Source organism: Podarcis pityusensis (genome assembly GCF_964106645.2).
Source record: "Podarcis pityusensis genome assembly, chromosome: 14".
NCBI classification, from domain to species: domain Eukaryota; kingdom Metazoa; phylum Chordata; class Lepidosauria; order Squamata; family Lacertidae; genus Podarcis; species Podarcis pityusensis.
The window spans coordinates 31,554,682-31,581,295 of NC_138039.1; the positions used below are offsets into that span (position 1 = coordinate 31,554,682).

A 26,614-nucleotide genomic window follows, 5' to 3' on the forward strand; every position below is an offset into this window, starting at 1 on the left:
ATGGGTAAACACTCAAGAGGAACAGTGCTCTGCCTTTATAGTCTATATCTATATCTATCTATCATCTATCCATCATCTATCTATCTATCTATCTATCTATCTATCTATCTATCTATCTATCTTCTATCTATCATCTATCTATCATCTATTTCTATCATCTCATCTATTTAACATTTATCTTTATTCTAGGTATTTATATTCCCTTCCTTAACCAAAGTTCTCAGGGTGGCTTATAGGCATAAATAAACATATTTTAGCCTACATACAATAAAGCAAGGCAGGCAGTTATCAGGGTTTGGGCCTGTTCAATAGTGTTCACAGATGTGGTAGTCTGGGGTCATGGGAGATCAGAGACCCCTTACTGTTTTTGCAGTTGGGTCCCAGCAGGATCATGGTCTCCACCATCCTAGAGAGAAGCTTTTTTTAGCCATTGAGAAGACTTCTCAACCTTTGTGCTGATTGGCTGCACTTCAAAACATCTGGAGGGTGCCAGGTTGGAGAAGGCTGATGTCATAGAATATGGCATGACTATCCAGGGAATGTCCGTAGTGTGGGAGGATTGATCTGCAGCCAAATCACAAATGCATGATTGCCAGAGAGTCACAAACAGGGGGTATAATGTCATATCCTCTAAACTTTTGTGGTGGGAAGGGAAACAATAGAAGTTTAATCTTCTTCCTATCACTGCACACTCTTCTTCTTATCTACAATGGGATAGGTGGTCTGTAAATTCTCTTAGAAAGCACACTCCATTTTGAACTGGACTATGGACTTTTGTAACTTTTAAGGGTTATCGCCTGCCGGATTTTCATCACTGTAGCTGTTCAATCCTGGCAAATCTTCTGATGTGAGTAAACCTTATATTTTTTCTTGTTTACTTCAACAGTCTGAGAGTGTTTTCTTTGTTAAGGGGGAAATGTAGAAGCGAGATGGTCCAAGTCTTCCTGAGCATCCTTGGATTTCATAATAGTTTGAGCAGAGGGTTATACAACGTTGTCTCTGAAAGCTTCTAGAGATAAGCTACACACAGATGGTGAATTTACCCTGCTGAAATAGGTATTTGCCTTCTTACACAAGTAAGGAAAGGGAGGATAATTAATAAATAAAATATCCTTTCCTACTCATCTAAATCCATCCGACATGTTGCCCAGTGGGAGAACACCTGCTCTGCATTCATGGGGAGAGACACATGTCTGAAACCCTGGAGGGCTGCTACCAGTCAGTGTAGGCAATAATGAACTAGATGGGCCAATGGTCCGATTCAGGATAAGGCAACTTCCTGTGCTCTTAATTAGTATTTCCATGCCTAATCTATCTTGCAAGGGTGTTGTGAAGGTCAAGGCATGGAGAGGGGAGCATGTGTTCCACAGAGGGGGGTATAAATGCAATATTATTATTATTTTTAAAAAATTATTCCTTTCATACACATCCACAGAGGGAAAAACTAGTTTGTCCCAGCCAGATAATGACTTGGGTTGTTGCTGGTAGCAACTCATACGCATTCTAGATGTATAGTGTGCCAGCTGAGCTTCCTCGAGAAGGCAAGTGGAGTTCACCTACAGAGCCTCCATTTGAACCAACCTCAGGTTATAACCTAATTGGCTTCTTCATCTCAGCTCACTGTCTTCAGGTCAGGGCATGGAGAGATGCCAAGGGATTAAGAGAAACAAGCTGTGGAGTTGCATTGCCTGAAGACAGACAAGTTGAGTTTGAAGCAATTCTTGTTGCATAGCCCTTGTCTGTCACACCAGTCTGCTTGTTAAAATGAATGTCTCTCCCCCCTCCCCTGCCAAAAATGCCCCCCCGGTTTCTTTTCTTTGAGGAAAGAAAGAAATGAAGTCAACATTACATTGTTCTATACGAGCCTTTTACAACCTGGCTCCCTCCAGATGTTTCGGATTCCAGATGTTTGGGGAGTTGTAGTCTCCCTGAGGCAGCTGCCTCATTCTGCCTAACGGTAAGTGGAGCCTGCCTTGGCCTCGTGAAGGGTAAGAGGGAAGTGTTTCCCCAGCCATAATTCAGAGAAAAGAAGTATGCTATTGAGTTTTGTGTCTGACACAACGAAACAGCCTTTTTCAGATGTGGAAACATTATGGATTCGAATCCTCCCTGAGTGTGGCACCAATTAAGTCACTTCTAAGATGGGAAGGGAAGCTCTTGCTTGGTCAGGCTCATAACAGAATATTCATTGAACGTAGGTACTGTGCTTCTGTCTTGTTACAAGGAGATTATTTAGTCATGCAGCACCATTTGCCCTTTTTGATACATCACATTAAGTTTAGCCGAAAATGCCACATCTGATCTACACATGAAGTGAGCCTCTTGGTAAATAAACGCCTCTGAGTGTCATGTATTAGCAGTCAAGTTAGGGCATGTCTATTAGAAGCCTTGAATCTGAACACTGAAAAATGTCTCCAAGTCAAGAGATATAGAGGAAAGAGAGCAAGAGTAAAGACAGATGTTGGGCTTAAAGATCAGTCACAGCTGGTTGTCCAATCTTCCTGTGGATCTATCATGGCAATAGCTTACATTACAGCCTTCCTTCTCACACCTCCTGTTATATACTATGTGAACTGTTCACATTTTCTATAGTTTAGAAAGATACAGACATGCGCGCGCGTGCGCACACACACACACACTGCATGTGGGGATATCTTAGGCTGGTCTGGAGGTTCCAGCTGGTGCAAAATGTTGCAGCTAGACTGTTGAACATAGAATCTTAGAGTTGGAAAGGAACCATGAGGATCATCTAGTCCAACCCCCTGCATTACAGGAATCTCAGCCAAAGCATCCATGGCAGATGGCCATCCAAACTCTGCTTAAAATCCTCCAAGGGAGGAGAGTCCACTACCTCTTGTGGGAGTCTGTTCCACTGCCGAACAGCTCTTGCTGCCAGAAAGTTTTTCCAAATGTTTAGTCAGAATCTCCTTTCTTGTAACTTGAAGCCATTGGTTTGAGCCCTACCCTCAAAAACAGGAGAAAACAAGCTTATTCCCGCTTCCATTTGACAGCCCTTAAGATATTTGAAGATGGCTATCATATCTCCTCTCAGTCTCCTCTTTTCCAGCCTAAACATACCTATCTCCTTCAATTGTTCATTGTAAGGCTTAGTTTCCAGACCCTTCATCATCCTGCTTGCCCTCCTGGTGGGGACAAACTACTGTCAGCACATAACTCCGGTAATCAAGGTCTGCATTGGCTACCTATATGCTACCAGGTGAGGTTCAAATTCTTGTATTAATTTACAAGGCCCTTCACAACTTGGTTCCAGGATACTTCAAGGCAGTGCTCCCCCCATCAAGATAGGCTCTGGTATAGTACTCACCATGAAGTTGTTACAGTAAGTGTCACACTTTTCAACAACAAAAAGAGAGAGGTGCCAGTGAGTATCCCCTGAAAAAAGCAGTGCTTCAAGGGCTGCCCAATTCCTTAAACTCCAGCACAACCACTGAGGACTTCAGTGGTCACTGTTCTTGGTCCTCTGGTGGTCGGGATACACAGCTTATATCCACCAGTATTGTGGGCCAGTTTTATGAAACTTCCTTTCAGACAGGCCTTGTCTCTACTGAACTTCCAGCACCTAAGAAAGGTTTTTTATTTTATGTTATAGTTTTAACTGGTTTTTATTTTTTGCATTGTAAACCACTTAGAGTTAAGCAGTATATAAATTATTTCAATAAATAAATAAATAAATAAAGTATGTGTGTGTGTTCATTCTTTACTTCATCCTCCCTTAAATATTATTGTTAGGGAGGTGAGTTGGTGATGTCACAATACCGCTCACAGCCATTTCCCCCCTATTCACTCTAAGCCATTTTCAAAACAGGAGACTGCATTAGAGTGAGAGAGAAAGAGAATGGTGATTTGGAAAGGATGCTGATTTGGAATGGATTTCTTTAGGCACAAGAGTTTTATTCAACATTAATGCAAAGTTAAGAGGAGGCATCCCATTATCCAGAAAGTGCCCACCATGTTATTTGGGGTACAACCACTGTATATTAAAAAGAGACACCCCAAATCTTGGTACCTGCAGTGAGCAATCCTTTGAGAAAGGCAGCCGTTGAAAGGAAGTTGCCTCATTTTCCTTCCACTGTCCACAGCCAGTTCAAAAGTCCAAGATGAAAACAAGTGTAACAATAGGATATTCATGTGCTGCATTCAAGGAGAACCCACTCCTGACCAGAGCACTGGATGAATTGCTCCAATCCTGCTCATTATGCAAAGGTTATCTCTATAATGCTGCCAACAGCAGCTCAGTTTTTTTGAGTTATCTGCCATGTAATTGCCAGCTGGTTTCAAGGGCAAATTTAACTCAGATATCATCTTTCTTTCTTTCTTTCTTTCTTTCTTTCTTTCTTTCTTTCTTTCTTTCTTTCTCTCTCATGTCTGGCTGTAGCATATTGCTGTCCCTTTGAATAGCTATTTGGTGTATATCAGAGGTAACCGCTACCGCAAGTACTCACATTCCAGAGAAAGCTATTTTGATGTTTTGATTTCAATGGGAAATGGAGCATCATTTACTTTTAATCGAATCAAGAAACTTTAGTCGATGAATCAGATGTTGCCTATTAATGTATTGGTTATATCTGCAAAAACATGTATCTGGCTAAAACTGAGTTAGCCTGAGGAAATGAGGAGAGTTAATCTTGCTGATAATGGGAGGAAAATGCTTAGTTCAAGAAGAAGGATGCCTGCAAAGGGCTGAGGAAGCAAGAGAACTGCTCCCTCCTTATTTCTGTCCTGCACGCATAAGCCCAGCAGTGCACTGGATGAAGGACTAGCCCAAGGTATTTTTCTGCATGAGAAAGATGGCAAGTTGGCACCCCTTCCCCATTCCCCATAGAAAGGCCGAGGTTTGGGCCAATGGTTGAATGTTACTTTGACCCTCATTACAGGATAGTGTCCTTCACCACATGGGGCACAGCTGGCTATGTTAGACAGGTGAGGAAGGACATGGCCTGTTAACCACACAGCCCCATGTCCTCCATCAGAAGGGGACAGCCAAGGGCTACTGCCACTGCCACCCAGTAACTGCCACCTGAGGCAGTCACCTCAATTTGCCCAATGGAAGGGCTGGACCCGGGTGGATGGAACTGAACCACCTTCAGTTATTTCCCCTTTTAGGATTGCAGCCTGAAGCTTACAGTCTTTGAACCTATGCTGAATTTAAGGCTAGCTTATCTATCAATGGTCAAAGAAGTGCAAAAATCAGCCTAGTATGAGTCCACTTTAGAGGTGGAGAATTTCAGGCCTCGGACACAAATGCAGCCCTCCACGCTTCACTATTTAGCCTAGGGCTTGCCAATTGGAAGGTCAGTGGTTCAAATCCCCATGACGGGGTCGGTCCCAGCTCCTGCCAACCTAGCAGTTCGAAAGCATGTCAAAGTGCAAGTAGATAAATAGGTACCGCTCCGACAGGAAGGTAAATGGCGTTTCCGTGTGCTGTTCTGGTTTCACCAGAAACGACTTAGTCATGCTGGCCACATGACCCAGAAAAACTGTCTGCAGACGAACACCGGCTCCCTTGGCCAGTACAGCGAGATGAGCACTGCAACCCCAGAGTCGTTCGCGACTGGGCTTAACTGTCAGGGGTCCTTTACCTTTACCTTTTAGAGTGCTTTGCCTGACTGGATCTTGCCATTGAACTATGATAATGCCTGTTGCTTGCCTGGATGTGTGTGTGTGTGTGGAAACTAGTCTACTGTACAAAAGTAAAATTTGCATTCATTGCTCCACCTACTTTTGTCTCTGACCCTGCCCACCACTGGCATGTTGCTCTGGGACTGAAAAAGGTGGCTAGCCCTGTCCTAGTTAGTTCATTGGATTTGTGTGGAAACAAAGGGAGTTAATTATGTACATTATATTGTCCAGAGAATGCAGGAGACAAAACACTATAGGATGTCTGAAGCCCCCTAGCTGTCAGGAACAGCACAACGTCCCTTCAGCCACTCCAGCACACACACTTTTAAAATTCAAAACAGCCTCCTTCAGTTTCTCAGGTTCCCTCCCTGCTGCCTTTTTAAGAAGCAAAGCTTGCTGGGTATTTCATGCTCACAGGTGGTCAGTTCAAGGACTCATTAAAAGTTTTACAACTTACCTTTGGCTACACACACCGGAATTATTGTCAGGCTGGTTTAAGAAACCTCAGCCATTAAAAAGGGAAAATAACAAAATTATTATTTAATGAGATGGCTAGTCTTCCCATTGTTACTTGAGTTTCAAAATAGGCTCCCTGGTGTTTCTAGTTTCTGGCTATTTTTTTTTGTTTTCCCCTTGCTCATTATTAATTCTTTTTTCATCCCCTCCTTCCTAATCAGCCAGAGATTTGAGAGCGTGAATATTTTTTGCTTGTTTTGTCCTCTCTGCCTCTCTTTCTCCTTCCACCCTCCTTTGGATTTAACAGTTACTTGCAGACCTGGCTGAAGATTTAGCAGAGGGTCTGAAGCAGAGGGCGTTCCTCGTGACCACCCTAACATACTCTGGGCATGCATGGTTGATGTGATGACTACACCTTGAGGTCAAAGTTCTTCAGGGATTTCCATAAATCCAATGGGGTAATGTGCCAAATGAGATTAGAGGAGGCTTCTTGTTATTGCAGAATCCAATGAAAATATCACCTGCTAATCTCCTTCTGGGAGGGACCAGGAGCAGGTAGCTAATTCGAGGCTCCCGAGCAAAGGACAGGGCAGGCTGCCTAAGGAGAAAGAGGGGGCTTTCAGCATAACCTGGCTTGATGCAATACGTTGATTTTTCAAGTAGGATGCTGAGACTTCCTTTGCTTTGTTCATTTTAGCTAGCTCAAATAGTTTTTTTTTTTTTTTAATGGGCACTGCTAGTGTACCAAATGCCAGGGTGTGCCAGGACTCAAAGTGGGAGAGCCCTAGTTTGTGCAATGATGCCCCCTGTAGCAAATCAAGGCTGCAGCATGGAAGGAGAGGGGAAGACTATATGGCCATCCCAAGCCCAAGCCCATCTCTGCCTCACAAACTGGTTCATCCATCTGACCTGGTCAGGCTAGAAATATTTCCCAGTCAAGTCTGTGTCGTTACCTGTGTTTTGCCAGGGTCTTTTGCCTGTACATCCTCTAGCCCAGGGATGGGGAATCATTTTCACCCAGAGAGCTGCTTTCTCTTCTGCACCACATGGAAGCCAGGGGCCAGAGGAAAAAGCGGACAGCTCAATGAATGTTAGGTTTTGTACAGTAGGCTATTTTCTACTCACACACAACACAGTCTGTATGCTCCATCTAGGCAAGCAAAACACATCCTCAAAGTTCGACGGCGCATTCCAGCCAGGCAACTATATCCAAGGAAGGTGGAAAGCAAGACCAGTGAGAGGTGTGGCCTGGAGAGAGGAGTGTGGTTGGTGAGGGATAGTGGCCTGAGGAGAGTCCAGAGGGTCAGATAGTGAGGCCTAGAGGGTTGCACCTGACCCCCTAGGCCTAAGGTTTCCATTCCCTGCTTTAACCTGCCAGCCAGCTTCCTGATCTTATTGCCTGCCTTTCCTTCCCATGCTACTCCAAATTCTCATTCCTATCACTTTTGTTCAGACTTAGGAGCATCCCAGCTCAGGAGCATCCCAGACCCTGAGGTTTCAGGGCCAAGTGATGACACTGGGGCATTCCCTGCAGATTCTTCTTCTGCACTCCCTCACACCACTGAGGCTGGAGATGGAGATTAACTGGTAGGGTGGAGGAGGGATCAGAGGAGGGCAGACCATCCCCTTGAGACAATGAAGAAGAAGAAGAAGAGTTTGGATTTGATATCCCGCCTTTCACTCCCCTTCAGGAGTCTCAAAGCGGCTAACATTCTCCTTTCCCTTCCTCCCCCACAACAAACACTCTGTGAGGTGAGTGGGGCTGAGAGACTTCAAAGAAGTGTGACTGGCCCAAGGTCACTCAGCAGCTGCATGTGGAGGAGCGGAGACGCGAACCCAGTTCCCCAGATTACGAGACTACCGCTCTTAACCACTACACCACACTGACAACCACTACACCACACAGCGCAATAATTTACAGCTGTCTCCTGTTGGGATGAAATTTACAAGCTGCATGCATAGACGACTTCTTCTTCTTCACATTTTTTAAAAAGGCACTTTTAAAGGCACACACCTGGAAATTCATGCCTTCCCCCTGCCACCTGGAGGGGGCCAAGCAAACATGGAGACTTCAGGTCAGCCCTGGGGGTCTCGAAACCCTAGTCTCAGGTCACATTCACACCATACTTTTAAAGCACATTTAGAGCACATGGATTCCTCCAAAGAATCTGGGGAACTATAGGTGGTGAAGGCTGCTGGGAATTGTCACACTTGGGGTAGTGGTGGTAAAACTACATTTCCCAGAATTCGGGGGGGGGGGCGGGGAAGAGTTTGGGAAACCCTGATATAATATATATATCATGCCACTTGGCTCCAATCACAGACCCTCCAAGTGTCCCAATTTTCCAGGAACAGTCCCAGATTTACAGAAGCTGTCCTGGTTTCTGATTTGATCCTGGAATGTTCTGCTTTTCCTTAGGATGTCCCTATTTTCATTGGAGAAATGTTGGAGGGTATGCAAGTGCCACTCAAAACCGAAGCTGATAAAGGATAAGGCTTGAGTGAGCACCTCACACCCAGTGCAAGACTTGTCTGTCAGAGCAAATGGGGCACTGCCTCACCAATCTCAGTCTACCCCCAGCCAACCCTAACCTGCCTGCCTTTTTCCTTACAGTCCATCAGGAGGTGGCCTTGCTTGTCATTGGCTCTGGATCCCCCTACTGTTGGCCTTCCTGCCTTCTGCCCTACCAGTCCCACTGATCCCCATGGGCTCACAGCTCCCCTCGGAACATCTCATGCCTCCACATCCTTACAGGAAAAAATAATCACAGTTCAATTTTTGGAAGGGCCGGTTCGCATAAGAGCTAAGTAGCCTGTTGATTATCCTTTCTTTGGGTTGGCTTAGGGGATATTTTAAACTTGTTTCCCAAGGGGTCAGTGAAAGTGGCAATGGTCTGTTAAGGCTGGCAGATCTCATATTAGCGCCACAGGAGGACAGAGTGAACTTTACAAGGCACTTTTAATCTTTTGGCCTTTAAAGCAGCCCAGGGACACGGAGTTCACATCAGGATAGAGGCATTAGCCAAGAGGAATTTACAAATCCATCCTCCTCATCCTCACCCCACCTTCAGCCCCACTCCCAGCACAGTCCCATCCTTGGATGCATCAGCCCAAAGCAGATGCTGCTCTTGCTGTGTTTGTGTCTCCCTGTGTCTTGGGTTAGTGTAACCTCCTTCCCACCCTGGCTCCTTAGTCAATGATTATGGCCAATTATGCAAGATGGCATGCTCTTTAATCATATCACTTACATGTTGGCTGAATGGCATTGACAAGAGTTTGGTGGGGGGAGATAACAGCTGTCCTGGGAGAGGGGGGGAAACAAACAAACAAACAAACAGAAAAAGAAATCAATAAAGCGATTGAAAAGCAGAGGGTGTGTAAGAGAGCTTTAATGTAATGTTGTTGTTGTTGTTGTTGTTGTTGTTGTTGTTTGCCTAACGCACTTAAATGTCCGTTCCTATTTTTGCATGACTTCTCAGTAGCAAGGAATCCTAGCCAATAGGTTTCTGTAGCCAGTGCTATTCTTACTCAGAGCAGACCCATTGAAATCAATTGCCACATAGCCTCCAACATTTCTCCGATGAAAATAGGGACGTCCCATTCCATAATGATAATTTTACTATTTATACCCCACACATCTTACTGGGTTGCCCCAGCCACTTTTTGCTAACATATATAAAAACATAACAAAACATTAAACATTTTAAAAAAAACACTTCCCTATACAGGATTGTCTTCAGACAGCTCAGGGGCTGGAAACCTCCATACCCTCCAACATGTCTCCACTGAAAATAGGGACATTCAAAGGAAAAGCGGGACATTCCGGGATCAAATAAGAAACTGGGATGGCTTCTCTAAATCAGGGGCGTCTGTGGGAAATAGGGACACTTGGCGGGTCTGTGGCCATGACTTTCTCAGCTCCATTAATTTCAGTGAGTCTTCTTTGAACTAGGGCCACATCCACACCATACACTGAAAGCACCATAATGCCCCTTTAAACAGCCATGGCTTCACCTAAAGAATTCTGGGAGCTGTAGTTTGTTAAGGATGCTGTGAGTTTTCAGCCTCCCCCTCAATTCCCCTTGAGTTATAATTCTCCAAGTGGTTTCACAATCAATTCCTCTTGAATTGTGAACTCTTAACATCTGTAGCTTTGGTAGGGGAATAGGGAGGCTCCTAATGACTCTCAGTACTTTTTAACAAACTACACTTCCCACAGTTCTTTGGGGGAAGTCATGATTGTTTAAAGGGGTATCATAGTGCTTTCAATGTATGGTATGAATGTTTCATTAGTCGAATACAACCCTGAATCTTTATGTTTGCGAATATATTTAGAAAAGCATATTCATAACCTTATTTTTGTTTCGCCCAGTGAATATCTGTGCTGCTTTTTTTTTAAAAAAATCTGATATTACAAGCCAGTCCAGTGTGCCTTCTGGGAATCTAGTTCCTCTGTGGGTAGCCCCAGTAGAGAAAACTCTGGTTGCCCTATGAGTAACCCTTAAGCCCTGCCTGTCCATTAGGCGGACTGAGGCAGCCGCCTTGGGCAGCACAATCCCAAGGGGTGGCACCCCCACAGGCACCCTGCCTGCCCCTGCTGCTGCCATCCAAGTGAGAAGAAGAGTGACAGCTTCTGGCTTCTTGCGAGATCTCACAGACCTTTCACAAGATCTCACTGGAACCCAGAAGCCACAGCCACGTAACCCTGGTAAGTGAGGCTTTGCTGGTGCTGCTGGGGGGGGGGTTAGTGATGGAATGGCAGCTGTGGAGGGCAGCACCTTCCTGTTATGCTTAATGTGTCATGCTTAATGGCATCACCAATGCTGCCCCTAGGCTTGGGCCCTGAAATCTCAGCATCTGGGATGCTTCTGATGTGGCAATCTTAGCTTTAGTCATGATGACAGGTGAGACCTTTGACAAAATGTTGAACCACACCTTTGCCCCTTAACATCAGTGCTCCTGTCCATGGTTTGAGCCAGCCATGCCCTCCTTCAGGACACTCCATTTCCCCTCTCCAGACCAATTTACTTTCCCAACAGACGCTCAACATTATGTGGCCACTGAGCATACTCAGTCCTTATGGCACTAGTATTTATGAGAGTTGGTTTGGATGGTGCCATATTTTGACACCCCAATGCTTCCCCCCTTTTATATTTTAATTTATAACTATAACAATAGGATAAAGATAATAGATAAAAATAATAAATAATACATAAAGTAAGTAAATCAATAAATGTACAGAAGTAAAGAGAAACAAACTCCTATTGCAATATTGCAACAATGTAAATAAATCATATGGCTATTCATCATCCTGTACCTTATCATTCCAAAACATAATAGAAATTGACCACTGTTCTAAAAACCAAGAACCTTTCTCTCGCTGATAGAATATGCAAGTTTCATTTAACCTTATTTTATTTCAGACCCTTTCAAACCAATCCAGAATTGATTGTACTGGACCTCTCTTCAATTCCTTAGCAATTGCTATTTTTTGCTGCTATCAGTAAATTCAAAACCAATTCCAAAATCTAGCATTGGAAATATCCCTTGTAAGTAATTCCGTACTCATATTTTTGAATCGTAAATATCCAATCATTTCTAGATTAACATTTTGAATAGTAGACCAGTATGTCTGAACTACCAAACAGCTCCATAATACATGCAGACAACCTGCCTATTGGCATCTACTAACCCTGAAGTATGGGACGCGGGTGGTGCTGTGGGTTAAACCACAGAGCCTAGGACTTGCTGATCAGAAGGTCGGCGGTTCAAATCCCTGCAACGGGGTGAGCTCCCGTTGCTCGATCCCTGCTCCTGCCAACCTAGCAGTTCGAAAGCACGTCAAAGTGCAAGTAGATAAATAGGTACCGCTCCAGTGGGAAGGTAAACGGCGTTTGCGTGCTCTGCTCTGGTTCGCCAGAAGCGGCTTAGTCATGCTGGCCACATGACCCGGAAGCTGTACGCTGGCTCCCTCGGCCAATAAAGCTAGATGAGCGCTGCAACCCCAGAGTCGGTCACGACTGGACCTAATGGTCAGGGGTCCCTTTACCTTTACCTAACCCTGAAGTTACATTCGGATACCCCCCCTTTCCTCCCACAGCGACCTTGTTTTGGATCTAATACCAGTGGCACTCACCACCTGAGTTTGCCGTGATAGGGAGTGATAGGAGTCTCTTTGGGTTGGGTAAATCGCAGGAGAAGTTCATTGCCTTAACTTACGATCACACACAGGCATCTGGCTAGCTTTTGTTGGAAGCAGAATGCTATCGTGGAAGAACCTTTGGTCTTTTTCAGTAGGGCAGCTAATCGTGGCTTTCTTTTTTTGAGAAAGAAAAAGAATCAGGAATGTGTATGGAGATATATAAGGACCCTAATTGCTGCCAAACTGTAGTGTGTCCTGTTGCAGAGAGCCATGGTTGCCTGACCATGTTTGTTTAAGCCGCCTTTCCTCCCCACTTAGCGGACGTCCATGCCTGCCAGAAAACCATGTGGAATGCATTAAAAACGGGCATAAAAGAGGAAGAGAGATATAAACATAATTAAAAACAGCACCTTAGACACTTGAGCTCAGTGGTTTTAATGGTCCGCTTTATAGGGCTGTCGCAGGCCCATGCAATAATAGATGGGTTGACCGCATGCCATAGGCTACATGGGCGGAACACCACTCCAAGTGATTCACGACGGGTAATAAATCCATGCCATTAACAAGATAAAGATCCCCACGCCACAACCTTGGCATCCTTCCTGTTATGTGGCATATTGGAAGTTGGCAGGCAGACCCAAAACCCACGAAAGCCTTCTATTCCTTTTTTTTTTGGCAATGTAAGGAGGAACCAACCAACAAAAGAGATGAGCTTCACCACTTCTCTCCTTTTTTATTTTTGTTCCAATTGCAGGGGGTGTGGGAAAGGGTAAAAAAAAGAAATTGCATCCTTGAAAGCTCCTATTCATATGTGGAGAGAGGTGTATGGGGTTTCGAGTTTTGTTTTGCAAGTGTAATAAGAGGCATCATGCATTGCATGCGGTTGCAAAAACAAAAAACCTTCATATGCAGAAGGTCAAGTTGAGCTGAACTAATACAACAATCTGAAGTCAAGGTTTTTTGTTTTTTGTTTGCCATTACATCACTGGCCCTTTGATAATACCACTCTTCACCTTGAGCCGCTCTTGTGTGGACTGCCTGAAAGGGAAGATAGCGAAATCTGCATGTGACAATATCGGGACTGAGTCATCCTGGCCTTGGTTTTCAATTGGGCAAAGCAGCTATGCAAAAAATAAAAAAGGTAGAGAATCTCTTCAAAATTACTTGAAATTAATATATGCTTGAGGAATGTTTGCCAGCTTTCTGAATATGAAGGTGTTTGCCTAAAAGAATCTAAGAGTCTCCTCTGGCTACTGTTTTATGAAATATTTATCAACACTCCTGAATGGTGATTTTCTTTTAAGCTTGAAAGCCAGCTACAGATAAACAGAGCAAGTATTGATACAGAATCTCAGGCTTTGAAGTCAGCAAAGGAGAAATCACACACTAATTAAATATTGAGTTCAGGCCTCTATCAAAGCATCTCCTTCGACATCTTGCATTTGAGGGATATGTGTGATGTGCCACCTTGGGGCAAAAATGGGTTACTTGGAGGAGGATTTGTGTTGCCTTCCTGGGAGTCTCAGACCCCCATTTACACAAACAGTTCATCGTGTGAGAAAGCTGTTCCTCGGTTGTACAGCTTCAGGCTGTAAGTGGAGCATTGCATTGTATAAATTCCCTGTGCATGCAAGAAATTAGAAGTCAGGGAAAAGAATTCTCACCTGGTTGCTTTTCCGGCATGTTAATTTTTTACTTGTAGGGATTTTGTTTTTGCGGGGAACACTCAAGAATGCAACCCTCATCTTTGGTTTGAAATGGTGTAATCCAAGAAGAGCAAAATACAATTCCCAGGACTTTATTAGACAGTGGATATATAATTCATTTGAACTGTTTCTGCCCAGAAGGCAGAAAAAGTTGCATTATACTCTAGAACATCTTTCCACAACCTGGTGCCCTTTTAGATGTTTTTTAACTACAGTTCCCAATGGCTGCTGCCTGGGGCTGATGGGACCTTTAGTCCAAAATTTCTGGATGGCTTCAGGTTGAAGAAGGCTGCTCCAGAATATCCTGTGTTTTCCCCCTTGAAAATATCTCAGGGGAGGCAGACGCGACATACAGGTTGATCTCACAACAGAAACTTTGCACTGAATTTCTGCAGGTCAGGGGTGAATCCATGCCATAGCTGTAATGTTTGCCAAGAGCTGAATTTTGGGGACTTTCCTTCAATGACAAAACAGCTGAATAAGTGTTCTTTACAGTATAGCTAAAGGTCATAAGGAGATGGTCAACAGCTGTTCCTCATTTGCTTCCAAAAGGACAGCCACAAGTGTAGACTTAGGAGGGTTCCCATGGGTCACTAGTTGAAATCTTTGCCCCAAGGCAGGAGTCCCTAGAGAGTTCTCCATCTCTTCCATGTCAACCTTCAAAGAAGGAGATGCCACAGTCTCCTTTAGTAGTTTGTTCCTTTGCTGAACTGCTAGGAGAGTTAGTCAAATGGCTGAGCACTAAAATAGCATGTGTGTGTGAGTGTGCATGTGCTGTGAGTTAGGGGCATGTTTTGAAGACTTTTTTCTCCTGATCTGTTACTGTAATAGGAGAAAGAAAAGAAAATCTTCCAGAGAGCCTTTCTTCCTAACTATGTGTTTACCAAATTGTATGTTATGTTTATTAAATTCTCTCATGTCTCTTTTAAGCTTATAATAAAGTTTTTCCCCATAATGGCAAATATACCAACCCAAGTGATGAATTAAATGATGATTTGGTTTTTTTAAAAAAACAACAACAACCAAATGATTTCAGTGAACTCAAGTTCTTGAATCCATTGACAGCTCTAGAAAATTAGGAGATGGTTCGCAAGCTGGACTCCACAACAGAGTGTGGGCGAGATCCATTCTTCATATAGATCCCCTCTCAAGTTATAAACATGGTGGCTCTGAGCTTCCTCCACCACTTTTGGAGGCAATGCACCCCTGAATACCAGTTGCTGAGAACAACACTTGAAGACTCTTTGTAGGCTTCCCATTGAGACATCTGGTTGGCCGCTGTGAGAACAGAATGTTGGACTAGATGGGACACTGGCCTCATCCAGCAGAGCTCTTATTCTGTTCTCAGTACTGCCAAGGACTCTACTGTAGCAAACATTTCCTCCTGGCTAATAAAATTCATCCCAGATCGTACATATAAATACTTAATGAACTGGGGATGATGGTAAGAAATCCATCTCCATTCAGATATATCAGCGATATAAGCTGTGTACTGGGGCATATTAAGAAAATGCATGCATGCCTTTGAGCGCAAGAAGAAAGCTTGCCTTAAAGAAGAAAATTAAAGTTTTTTTCGGTGGAATAGCCATAGCTCAGTATCAGAGGACCTGCTTTGCATGCAGAAGGTCCCAGGTTCAATCCCTTGCATCTCCAGGTGGGGCTGGGATTGTCTCATATCTGAAGCCTTGGAGAGCATCTGCTGGTCAGTGCAGATAGTTCTGAGCTAGAGGACCAATGGTCTGGCACAGTATAAGACTACACACACACAATATCTTTAAATAATATTCCCCAGAAGAATCATGGAAACTGTAGTTTCCCTCGCCACAGAGCTACAATTCCCAGTATTCTTGGGGGCGTGCATATGCTGTTCCTAAGTGGACTCAGATCTTAAGATCTGGACAACACTGAAGTATGCTTGGGGAAATGGTTGATAAGGGCGTAAATGATTGTTTACCCTCTTTCCACTCTCGTGTAACCGGCTGCTTTATATGTGTCCATGTGCATGTCAGTGTGTGTGTTTATTTCATTTTTGCTGTTCCCTAGAATAGGGGAGGCAATGTGAAGCCGACTAAAAATAGCCCAGTACAGAATGAACTTTTGAACTGTGAAAGCCGGGGGATGTAATCTTCCTGCTTAATAGAGTATTACAGTAGATACTAAACGGTCTGATAGAAGCTTCACTGAGGACTGCACTGTTTATATCAGAGGAAGGGAAATGAGGGTGAAATTATTATTATTGCTTAAAAGCAACTCTCCTAGATGACTAGTGTTGTTCTTCACTAATTATTTATTAGGATATTACCCACTTATTTGCCTATTTGGGATGCATTAGGATTTTATTGGGAGAATGTTGACTCCCTCTCATTTCCTTAGATTTCTGGTTTGTACAAGATAATATTTCCCCCCTTGCCCAGGGGTGCCATTTCTGAGTTCAGTGTTTGCAACTGTGTACACGCCACGCATTTAAAGCACATAATACCCGCCGAGGAACTGTAGTTTCATAAGGCTGCTGGGGATTGTAGCTCGGTGAGGGGTTTGAATCCAGGTCCCAGGATTCTGTAGGAAAATTCATAGGCTTTAAATGTTCTTTAAATATATTGAGCATTTGCAGCCTGTGTGTTGGGACGTGAGATTTCCAGGAAGGTGCAAAGGCCTGCTCTTGGATGCATTCAAGGTGAAAAATAAAAATGGCCACCAACTTGGATAGCATTAAAAGACAATTAGACATATTCATGGAGCCTTGGGCTATCATTGACTACTAGCCATGATGGGAGGGTTCTATCTCTTCTGTTAGTGGCAGTATGCCTCTGAATACCAGTGGCTGGGAATTGCAGGTGGGAAGGGTGCTGTTGCATTCAGGTCCTGCTGGTGGGCTTTTCATGGGCCACTGTGAGAACAGGACGCTGGGCTTGATCCCTTTGGCCTGATCCAGCTTGAATTTTAATTGCCACCAACACCCCATCCCCAAACAACAAGACAACACCCAAAAGTCTTTAATTGTCTTTAACAGAAGGTTAGAAAAGTTTTTTTTGTAAAGCAATGTATTGTAATGGAAATATTTACTGTTGTTGTTGTTGTTTCTTATCTGCCATTCATCACAGGTCCCAGGGCAGGTTAGAATCATACGAAACCACAATACTATAATATTAACTAAACCCGTCTTAAAAACTAATGGCAATGTTATCACCACAGGGGGAAACTGTTAGGCATTTCTGAAGCCAAGTGATTGGTTCTCATGGGCACTTGCTATCTGTGAGAAGAAAAGAGCTTGGGGAGGGATTTTGAATTTGTGAGTGTGTGCATGTATGTTGGGTGGGGTGGGGTTTATTAATTTATTTGCTGCCTTACATTTATACCCCACTTTTCATCCGCTGTGGAACCCAAGATGGTATCCATGTGGCCCCCAGGCCCTGGCTAGACTTGGACATGCTTCGGCTTCAACAAGGTAGTGGCCCCATATACTTTTACACCACCACTCTGGGACCTCCCTTTCCCATTAGTCCTCCGCCCAGAGTGCTAGCCTTGGGATGAGTCCCTTTTCATGTTCTGAGTGTGCAGGGGTCCATGACAGCTCTTCTGCAAGGTGCCCTCTATATTGGGGTGAGACAGACTTCAGTGGTGTGTGTGTGTCTGGTGGGCCCAATGCACTGACAAAGCGCCACCACTCCAAAGTCTCTTTCAATGACTCCCACTCTATGCACCTCATTTGATGCAGGTGCCACCAGGAGAGCTTGCTTTGCTGATCTAAATGCATGGGCAGGTTGATACAGAACCACACTACTGTATAATTCTGTCTTATACATAATGGGGGCTTGGGAAGTTCATCTCTTTGACCTGGGCTGGGTGGACTGCGGCCAGTCCTCTCATGGCTATTACTTCCCACACTCCTCCCAGACCCAGAGCCCATGTTTCATTACAATACTGTGCATATTTAGAAATAATTCACTCTGTCTATTAGCCTCTATAGAGCAGTCTCCATAGCTGTGGCAGCTGTAGTTAGATGAGAGTCCTGTGAAGATTAATACATTAAAGAATATGGAGTCCTTAGATATTAGACCGGGAGAGGACAGGCGGGTGTAATAAAGAGATAGGCATTTTCACAACCCACCAGACTCAACTTAGAATCTTCAGGAATCAAACATTAATCTCTCTGAATGCCACTTTGAGAAACCAAAGGAAGTTGGGAGCGGGGGGGAAGGAATCACAGGGAAATACTTTGGATGAACATTGAATCTGACTGGTTTTGTTATCTGTGTTTCATTACTTTCATGCATGGTGTCGCTGAGATGCTATCGTTCAGAGATTATAGTGCATAATCAGAGACATCCTCTGGTAGTTAACAGCTGCCCTCAAGCCCCTGTCCACACCATACATGGTATAGATGTGACTAGTCCATAACATCCAACATCTTGAGTCTCCAAACCAGGATGCGCATCTTCCCACCAGTGCTCCTGTGCGAGTCACATGAACTATGTGAGATCACGCAGCCTGAAAGATGCACTTTCTTCAGGATTGCTCACACTGCGCCAGAAAACATGCAGTGGAGGTGCCACACGAGATGTTTTTCGGAGCAAGATCTTGGCACGAAATTGCGCAAGATCAAGGCACCCAAAATGTTGCTCTTGTGAGAGAAAACAGAGTGTCTGTTTTTTCCGGGACACTTGCTAGTCAGCTAAAAAAAAGGGGGGTATTTATTTATTAACAACATTAGCATTATTCACATTTAGGCCTCAAACCTTAAACAATCATGGCTTCCCCCAAAGAATTATGGGAACTGTGGTTTGTTAAGGATGCTGAGAAGATCCCTATTCCACTCACAAAAACTACAGTGGCCACAGCAGTTTGACAGTCAATCCCTCTTCCCAGGGAACTCTGGGAATTGTAGCTTTCTGTGAGGAGAATAGGGGCCTCCTACCAACTCTCAGCACCCTTAACAAATTACAGCCCCCCAGGAAGCCACCACGGTTAAAGTACCATGGCAGTTCTTTAAATGTATGGTGTGAATGTGGCCTAGGTACTAACTTTGGACACTCAAGAGTGGGCTCCACTCACTCCACCCCATGGATAAACTGAAATGTTTGTGTTTTTGGTACTATGGGAACAACTGTGTCAAGCAGAGGGTGATCTGGCAATTTATAACAGCCTAGCAGACAGTGAACGTGCACACTTCAGGAGTTTGGAGCTGCCCTAGCTACTAATTTCCCCTCTCTGTTGGATTTATATGAAGGGGTTCCTAGGCTGTTGCTGTTGTTGCTGTTTAAGAAGCATTTCCTTCTTTAGCGAAAACTTCTTTCAAATAAGCAGTTGACATTAAAGCAATGCCGTTCATTACGGGTTTGTTTGGGTTCTCCATGTGGGATTATGCTCTGCCACAGGAAGAGTGCCAGCTGGTAATTTAGGGAAATTACAGAGTCTGGGCATCTCTAAGTACGGTCACGCGAGGTTCAGCTTGACAGCAAAAGAAACAGGAGGGCAGATTAATGTCTGTGAAAGTAGCTAGGCTCTTGGGCGACTCGAGTTCAGTCTCTCGCCATCAGGACTTGGTTATGCTAAGTATGCTACAGAACAGAGGCTCAGTTAAATTAGGGGACCTGCTGTAGAGAAATCACTAGGGAAAGTCCTTGGGGGGGGGGGGAGATTGTGATTGTGCTGGAAAACCCTACAGAACACCGTAGCAGCTTCTGCATCTCAGGGCAGTAAAGGAGCAGCCTTCTTTCCAGGTGTGGGTATATTTAAAAAGACTTGAGTTGGGAAAAGCATCCTTCAGTAGGCGTGGGCCTCCAGATTTTTTTTCTTTGAAAACCAAGGGGAAGAAACACTATTCCAAAATTTTGGTAAAAAAATATTCATACTCATTATAAGGCAAGAGTGATGGAACATCAGGCTCAGAAGTTGAATGTGGCCCTCTAGGTCTCTCTATTTGGCCCCCAGAACTCTCTTCAGGCCACACCCCCTCACCCTGTGCCATATCCTTCACTGGCCATGCTTCAAATCCCAAATGTTTTTGCCCTGACTCCAGTTTATCATCAAACTCTGATGCTGCCTTTTGCTTGGCTTGGTGGAGGGTAGAGAGGGGTGTGTGAGAGTGGGCTTGTAGAAACTACTGTATTTATGGGGTTTTGTGCGTGTATATACACACAAACAATGGGGCGTGGGTGGCACTGTGGTCTAAACTACTGAGCCTCTTGGGCTTGCTAATCAGAAGGTCATCGGTTCAAATCCCCGCGATGGGGTGAGATCCCGTTGTTCAGTCCCAGCTCCTGCCAACCCAGCAGTTCGAAAGCATGCCAGTGCAAGTAGATAAATAGGTACCGCTCTGGCGGGAAGGTAAACGGCATTTCCGTGTGCTGCTCTGGTTTTGCCAGAAGTGGCTTAGTCATGCTGGCCACATGACCCAGAAAAACTGTCTGCAGACAAATGCCAGCTCCCTTGGACTGTAAAGCAAGATGAGCACCGCAACCCCAGAGTCATCTGCAACTGGACTTAACTGTCAGGGGTCCTTTACCTTTACCTTTTTATACACACAAACACACATTCTTATGCACAATCTTGCTTTCTGTTTATATACGGTACATACATGCATACATTCTCTCTCTCTCTCTCTCTCTCTCTCTCTCTCTCTCTCTCTGTGTGTGTGTGTGTGTGTTCCCCTCTAGAAATTAATATGCTTCTTCCATTTTATTCCATTTTATTCACTGGGTAAATTACCCAAGATGTATTTCATTCATTTTGTCTATCTCCACAGTCAGGTTACTATATTGATCTTTCCCCCTACTTCTTCCTTTTGATATATATTTTTTTCCTTTCAGATTTCAAAGAAAAGCCTAATTACATGTATCTGATTCTCGATAGTTCTTGAAATAGCTGAGCAATCAATATTAAGTACACTTTGCACCAATTTAGAAACCTTGTTCTACTCAGACATATATTGTATGTGTATGTGTGTGTGTATGTATAATTTAAACTGAAAAGCTGGGTAATAGGAATTTTCCAATTAGCTCTGGCTAAATCAGTGTTCTTCCATCACAATCTTAAAAAAAGAAGAAGCTGGTACTCGATGAAGAGAGGGGACTAAAACCTATCAAGAAAAAGAAGTGTGTGTGTTGGTGGGGGGGGGGAGAGGATTTTAAAAGAAGGACATCTTGCATAAATGAGACATAGAAACTAATAAACGGAGTGTGAGACTCATTTCTGAAACGCTCCCCATTCACCGGAGGGAGGTGTAGGAATGATCATTGCCTGTGGGGAGTGTCACTTGTTAATTAGACGCGTTTCGCCAGCACTTGGAAAACCTACGCTCTATGTGCTAAACATTCACATTAATGATTGCCTAGATGTTGATGGCTTGAGCGGAGGAGACTTTGCAACACGGTCTCCAGCTCATTGTTGTGAAGGCAGTGATTGTTTGCAGCCTTGGATGCTAAAACAGGGAGGCGAGAAATGAAGAAAAGGGATATGAGATTAGAAAGACAAGATGGGGGTATTGATTCTGCCAGCTTTAATTTTCTTGTGCTCCTGGCCTTACGGTGGGGAGGGCCAACTTCTCGTTTGTTGTGGCTGGCTTTGACCTATAAAGCGATACACAGAGATGGTGAGAGATCAAGCAGCCAACCAGCCAGGGGAGGCTGATCCACTAGGGCAAATGGGACACTGCCCCACCAAACCCAGACAGCCCTCAGCCAATCCCCACTTGCTGATCCTCTTTCTTGCAACTGCTCTGGGGGCAGCCCTGGATATCATCTTCCTCCTCCGTAGTCTCAGTTTTACTCTAGTAGAACTCAGCAGGAGGATGATGAGGGCAAAACAATGCCTGTCATAAGCTCTGGAGCCAAGGTCTCCTTGCCTTCTGCCCTACCAGTCCCAATGGGCACCACTCACTCTGGCAACCCTGCTTCCCCCAATTTGGTGCCTTCCAGATGTTTTTGGACCAGGCTGGACAGAAGGTAGATCAGGATCTGATGGTAGAGCTCTGAGTGAACTGTAGTTGATTGGCAAGGGTTTCTGATGCTCAAATACCTAACAAGTGCTTCCTCACCTCCCTTAGCTAGGTTGCTGAAAACAGTTGCATAGCATGGGTTGCCAGTGCCCGGGGCCGTGAGGAGGGAAACAGACAGGGTATGCATGCTCCTTCAACACTCTAATGGTGTCTGTGTCGCACAGGAGATTGCAGCCACAAGGAGAAGCCATTTTCAACAGAGCCTAGCTAGTCTAGGCTAGTCTAGCTAGCGCTGCTAGTCAGTGCAGACAGTACTGAGGTAAATGAACCAGTGGTCTGACTCGATACAAGGCAGATTCCTATGTCCCTCATCTCCTCTCTCGATGGAGACTCCTCTCTGTGTTTCTGCTTGAGTCCCTGACCAGGACATGCCTCCTCACTGACTGTTGCCAGTCAGTAAAGAGTAGTACTGACCTCGTATGGTCTCCCTCAGTCTAAGGCAGCTTCCTATTATGTCACTTACTTGTGGTAAGTCAGCTGTATGTTTTGGGGCCCTCCTGTTCATTTTTCTGAGAGGGATGTCTGCCCCAAAGGTCTGCTCTAATGGCATCGCTTTATGGATTTTTCTCCCTAGTGTGTGTGTGGGAAATCCCTTGTGTCCCCTTCCCTATCTTTTAGCTGCCAGCCCAATTCTGTTCCATTTGCCTGGTTTCTTGAGCAGACGAACATTGATTGTTTGTAATGGCTGCCTTACAGGTATTGTTACTGTTGTTTCCTTGTACCATTTCATTTGTTTTTAATTCCTTTATTCTTAACTGTTTAAGGTATGTAACTTTATACTGGTGTCATGGGAGGTATAAGCTGCCTTGAGGACTAGTACAGTTGGATGAAACACTTTTAAACAAACATACCTCCATATTCTCAAGGGGTGGTGGAGGACTTTATTCTTTGGTTACTGACAGGAAAAAATGGAACCCCGGGATCTGTAATGATGGCTGGACTCTATAATAAAGGATAGACTTGTCCAGTAAGACACTGCCCAGTCACAGAGATCATAAATCAAGGTGCCTCCACCTCTATAGATTAGGTACCTGGTGAGAAGTCGTGGAGCTTTTTATGTGGTGAAACCCTCATCCTGAGACTAGTCGATTGGTACCTGCCCTGCTATCATTTAAGCGTCAGAGGAAGACATTTTATTTCCCACAAGCTTTTGGTTAATTAACATAACGACCCTCTTCTATTTTTTGCCACTGGCATTTCTGTCTGACAGTTTGTCATTTGATCAATTTTTATTTTATTAATTGTTTTTGTGTTTTCTATTCCTTTATTACACTGCCATGCTATATTATATATATATATATATATATATATATATTAAAAAAATGTAAACCACTTTGGTTATTCTCTCTCCCTCTCTCTCTCTCAGGGCATAAGGATTAAATAAAATAAATAAATAAACCCGATAGATGGATGTTTTATTAAAATGCATTTGTTAAAATTGCTAGACATTGACTTGTATCCATCAGAGATTACATTCAAACAGCACTTTCTGACCCTCCCATCCCCTGAGGCCTATCCTGAAACTCCTCAACATTTGGAAAAGCAGGCTGGACACACACATAGGTTTGCTCCTCACAATGAGGAACTCTTGATTGGCAGCCTTGTGGTTATCTCCCTTTTCCTGTCGCCTTGCCCTTCCTCCATTCATAGCTGCTTTCCATTAGGGAAGGCTGCAGCTGTGCTGGAGGTAAATGATGGAGGGCAATTGGCATGAGTGACTTAGCTGTGCAGAGGTAGTTGAATAGTGTAGGGAGGTGGGGAAATGGAGCCCCAGTCAAGATGACCCACAGATGCACTGCAAGCTTTCTCCTCTAGGGTTGCCAAGTCAGACTCTTAATAACTGGACTCTGCTCCTCACATTCAGGAAATCACCTGGAAGAAGAGCCATTATGGAGAACAAAAGCAAATAATCTGTGCTGGATGGGAGGTGGGGGTGAGCCCCTCCTTCAATGGAGAGAAAGGTAGCTGAGACAAAGCAGAATTGAACTTAGGATTGCAGTGGCAGTGATGTGACCTAGAGGAAAGAGGTTTCAGTTTGTTAAATGCAACAAGCTGGAGCAGAAGGGCAGAGAGCCATGGCGGATTTCTTTTTGAATCCAAGGCCACAGCAATGGGAGAAACAACCCTCTTGGAGTCTTAATGCTCCATCATAGGCTCAGGTTGTATATATGTACAAATAAACCATATGTCCTAAAGACACAGCCATCTCTTCTGTGTCTCATTTCCAAAGGCACGATTCCTGGGTAAGCTCCTGGACGAGGTTCTCCTCAATCCTGTTCTCAGAGTGCTGCTTTTGTGTAATGTTGTTATTTATTAAATGCCTTGGTTGTGTGCACCCTTCAGACAAAATGAGACTGAGTGGGTGGGTGAATCTGCTTCAGACCTGGGTAAAAACAGATCAAAAACAGCTAGGACCGAGAGGGCTGTAAAGGAGACAAAAATATTGTAAGAAGGCAATCCCTGATCAATAGAGCCATGTGCCAGGCTCAGATATAAGGTGTATTATGAGAAGCAGAGATTTTTGCTCTAGCAGTGTGTTATAACCTCAAAGAATGAGGAGGAGGGAATCCCCATGTCCATATCTCAAGTCTATACAGGGGCACCTTGTCAGTCAGATGCTGGGGCACCAGATAAACTTTCAGATGCAGCTGATAGAGTGACCCCAGCAAGAAAGTGCAGAATGATCTCCTTACGGTATTGGGATAAATCAGTTAGAATAATTCATGCTATAGATTGCCTGATGCTGAGAACTCTCTATGCAGGAGAGTATAAACATACATCACATCTGATAGATTTCTCTCTCCACCCCCTCCCCTTCCTCCCTACTGTTAGAGAATCTCTACAGGAGCAGAGTTGAACCACTCGCTCCCCACTGTCAAGATAATTCTCTAAAGACTTTTATTAGTAGGAGATAGCAACAGAGGTAGTGTTTTCTTTCTAACGCTCAAAATTCTCACACTGCGGCATTCAACACTACCTGTCATTACAAAGTTTGCAGACACAGCAGTAAAAGATGTAAGATGGTAAATAAATGGTTGTGGGTAATACTATGCAGATAGAGGCACATCTTTGCCTGTTAGGGTTGGCATATTTTGAAGAGCAAAAATGAGGACACATTTGCCGACTTCTAATTTCAACTGTGGATCGCTATGACGACTCTACCCATGAATAAGAGGATGTGTCCTGGAAAAAGAGGACATATGGCAACCCTCCTGAAAATCAGAACAACGGTCATTAGAAAGTTTACTTCAGAGGAGACCTACTGATATCAGTAGAATTGTTTCAGGATTATTAGCTCTTAGGAAATCTCTGTATCCAAGCGGAATGCCAGAGGGAGGGAGGGAGGAAATTACTGTGAATATTTAGGAAGACGGTTGAAAAATATTAAAACAGTGTTTGAAAAGTCTTTCCCTGATGTGATGTGAGCCAATGTGGTCCAAAGAATTGGAGATCAAATCAGAGATCATTTGTAGCCCTGTGAAATTGTCACCTCTGATGCTTAGTCCCTCCCGACCTTAGTCCTTTCTGAGCAAAATGGGAATAATATACTTCTGTTTTGAGAGGTTGTGGTGAGAATTAGCAGCGTTAAGAGTCCTGCCTTTTTGATAGGCTAACCCTGAGCCAGAAATGCTATTGCAAAGGTAGAAGTGACTGAATATTAGGAAGAATACAGAAGAAGAAGTTGCCAGGGTCGAATTTTGAATTATGCTAGTTATTTGCTCAGGCATTTTAAGTGGATAGTTGTCTGCCCTGCTCTTTTTAAAATTTGCCCTTACAGTATTTGTTTTGAATTGTGTTTTTACTAGTGTATATTATACTGTATGATTTGATTTATATTCTGTACCTCACCATAATATCTAGAAGGTTATATATAGATATCAATGTACAGTCTATCTATCTGTCTGTCTGTCTATCATCTATCTATCTATCTATCTATCTATCTATCTATCTATCTATCATCTATCTATCCATCTATCCATCTATCCATCTATCATCATCTATCATCTATCATCTATCTATCTATCATCTATCTATCGATCTATCTATCTATCTATCTATCTATCTATCTATCTATCTATCATCTATCTATCTGTCTGTCTGTCCATCATCTATAATCTATCTATCTATCTTCCCTACATCTCAGGGCAGTTTACAATATTCCCATAAAAAGCCCAATAAGACCATGAACACAATAATAATTCAAATGATTAATAACTGCATTGTTACAGCAAACCAGTTTCAATTTCCCCAAAAGGCACAGGTTGTTGTTGATTTATTCTGCACTGCATAATTTTTCCTTTCTGCTCCCTGTGCATCGAAGTCTCTTCCCCCAGCCTATCCTTATTCTTTGAAATCCCTCCTGAAAACCTCCTCATTTTCCACGTGACCTTTGGGCTTGCACCCTTAATCCTCATTCCCAACCGTAGCCCTGTTTCAAATATGTGTTGTCATTAGATTGTAAACTACGATTTCTACAACGAAATTATTATTTAGAATTGATTGGGCTCTGATGCGTTTGTATAGAAAGGGTCTATCTACGGACAACATGTTGCTTGAGATGTTAAGAAGGAAAATGCTTCTTTGAAACATATGTTTATCCAATGTCCGACCCATACAATTTTTTGGGGAGGAAAGTATTAGGATGTATAAACAATACTTTGTTGGAAAATTTAT

At 43.8% G+C, this 26,614-nt stretch overlaps 1 pseudogene across 1 annotated transcript; it reads left to right on the forward strand.

Annotated features, from left to right (window-relative positions):
• On the forward strand, nucleotides 1-25,917 carry LOC308462456 (annotated as a pseudogene). Its single transcript has 2 exons — nucleotides 1-115; nucleotides 25,816-25,917. The product of its transcript is annotated as an uncharacterized misc_RNA (transcript).
• Nucleotides 25,918-26,614: the final 697 nt, after the last annotated feature.